The sequence below is a fragment of the Pipistrellus hanaki genome (genome assembly GCF_964339955.1).
Source record: "Pipistrellus hanaki genome assembly, chromosome: X".
Taxonomy (NCBI): Eukaryota; Metazoa; Chordata; class Mammalia; order Chiroptera; family Vespertilionidae; genus Pipistrellus; species Pipistrellus hanaki.
Window position 1 is genome coordinate 78,717,455 of NC_140524.1, and position 2,859 is coordinate 78,720,313.

General features: G+C 32.2%; 1 pseudogene across 1 annotated transcript; it reads right to left on the reverse strand.

The window, feature by feature from the left end:
• Positions 1-204: 204 nt before the first annotated feature.
• LOC311614651 (26S proteasome regulatory subunit 10B-like) lies at positions 205-1,336 on the reverse strand (annotated as a pseudogene). The gene has a single exon. The product of its transcript is annotated as a 26S proteasome regulatory subunit 10B-like (transcript).
• Between the last annotated feature and the right edge of the window lie 1,523 nt (positions 1,337-2,859).

The following is a 2,859-nucleotide window of genomic DNA, read 5'->3' on the forward strand; positions in this document are numbered from 1 at the left end:
TAAATGCAACATTAACAAACAGACAAATTTTTTCTGTACCAATCTTAGAAGTACAAATACTGAGTTACTAATTTTTGTTATTCACATATATTTTTATTCATGACTTTTAATGAGATTATTGCCAATATGTACATTATTTTCCTTAACTTTATTTTTACATTAGGCAAATGTCTGTCATGCAGCCATCAAAATCCTCACAGTAAATTACACAGGATTGTAGTCTAATTTTAACTCTAGCTTCTTAGAATCAGCTACTTTTTCTGACTGCTTTCATTAAGTCTTCCTATACTACAAAATCATGATCAGCACAAACTGCAAACATACCTGCTTCAGTACAAACATTTCTAAGGTCTGCTCCATTAAAACCATGTGAAAGCTTCACAATTGCTTCATAATCTATTTCACCATGCTTTGTAATGGAACCTGCATGGATTTTCAATATACCTAATCTTGCTTGTTCATTTGGTAAGTCAATATGTATTTTTCTATCTAATCTTCCTGGATGAAGCAAAGCAGGATCCAGTGTATCTGGTCTGTTTGTAGCCATGATTGTATTAACTCTATGTAGAGTATCAAATCCATCAATTTGATTTAGTAACTCCATTCAAGTTCTCTGAATCTATCAGCTGAAGTACCCTCAGAAAAACGACACCCACATCTATTTCATCCATAAAAATGATGGTCTCTGGCATAATTAAACATTTCTCTGATCAAACGAGCACTTTCACCAATGTACTTGTCTACAATAGAACTAGATACAACCTTTAAGAAGTTGCAGACTAGCTGGCTAGCAACCACTCATTCCAAGAGTGTTTTTCTTGTACCTGGTGGTCCACATAGCAAACACTCCTTTGGAGGTGTTATTCCTAAATGCTGGAATAATTCTGGGTTTGTAAGAGGTAATTCTATCACCTCTCTTAATTTCCAAATCTGTTCTGATAGCCCTCCAATCTCAGAATAGGACACATTCCCAGGGTCTTCATGAGACATGTAAACCAATGGATCCACCTCTCTTGGCAAATCCCTCATAATGGTTAGTATAATCATATCCAAAGCAACACTTGTTCCTGGCTTCAGCTTACTTTTGTCAAGCTGTTGACGACAACCCACAATATATCTTGGTCCATTTGTAGCTTTAACAATAAATTTTTCTTTAGTTAACTGCTTAAGTACTTCACCCATAATCTGTCTAACACTTTGTAGGATCTTCTGATAATTTTCAGACTTTTCATATTTGGTAAGTTCTCTTAATTGTTCCCTTAACTCCTTGAGGCTGCCGTCAACCTCTTTGTGCTCCAGCAGTTTCTTGTGGTAGTCCTACAGCATCTTATCCCTAGGGTCCTGTTTATCATTTTTAAAATGTCCCTCTTTGTCTCTAGTCAAGTATTTTGTTTTAAAATATTTTATTCTGATATTTAATCTTTCCATCTTTCTGTGTTTGCATGATATACATTATCCATCTTTTTCTTTCAATCCATTTGTATTTTAGATTCTAAAGTGACTCCTCTAAACAACATATAAATAAATATTATTTTGCTGAATATTCTGATGCCTAGATTTCCAATTAAATATAATATTACTATTGTTATAGTTCGATTTATGTATACCATTATATTTTTCATTTTATATATTGGTTGTCTTTTTTTGTTCTTGTATTCCTTATTTATGGCTTTGCTTTGCTTTAAGTGATATTTTTTAATGAAGCATTTAACTTTTTTGTCATGGTTTCCTCATTTTTTATTATTTTCTTAATGGTTTTTCTATGACACATCATGTACATATTATCACAATTTCTTTCAGATTTATGCTAACTTAATTCCAGTGATATATATATATTTTAGTCCTATATTTTTTCTTTTACCTTTTTTTTTAAATAAACTTCTTTTTTTTAATATATTTTATTGATTTTTCACAGAGAGGAAGAGAGAGAGGGATAGAGAGTTAGAAACATTGATGAGAGAGAGACATGGATCAGCTGCCTCTTGCACACCCCCTACTGGGGATGTGCCCGCAACCAAGGTACATGCCCTTGACCGGAATTGAACCTGTGACCTTTCAGTCTGAGCCAAACCGGTTTCGGCTTTCTTTTACCTTTTTATGATAATGTTATACACATGACAATTATTCATGTTAAATTCACATGAATACATTGTTATAATTATTACTTTATGTAAGTTTATTATTTTAAAAATCTGAGAGCAGAAAGGAAAACAAGAATATATTCATAACTATTATTATATTAATTTTATTATTTATCATTCTCTTCATTTGTTTTTGTGAAACTCACTTAACATCTGGAGCAGCAGTCACCAACCTTTTGGACCTCACAGGCCACCAGTGGTCCGTGAACCACCATTGGGCTGAATCAATTTCCTTAGCCTAATTCAGTTTTGCTGCCACCCAAATCCTTAGTCCTGTTATTAGCAAATAAGTTACATTTTGATATATTATAGTTCTATAATAACATTATATGCATATTATTTTATAAAATAGATTTTAAAGAAAGAAAATATGTATTTATACTCCCTTTTATAATTACACATCAATGATAATGACTTTTGTTTTTACATATGTATTGAAGTTACAGTCTGAAGTCACTTGCTTTCTGCCTTAAAAAACTTCATTTACATTTCTTATGGGGTGAGTCTTCTAGCACCAATTTGTCTTAGTTTTTGTTTATCTGAGAATGACTTTGTTCCCCCTTCATTTTTTAAATATAACATTACTTAATATAACGTCCTTAGTTACCATTATTTTCTTTGAGCACATTAAATATGTTATCTCACTTCCTTATGGACCTCATTGTTCCTACTAAAAAGTCAGTCATTAATCTTATCTGGTTTCTTGTCCAGGACATGT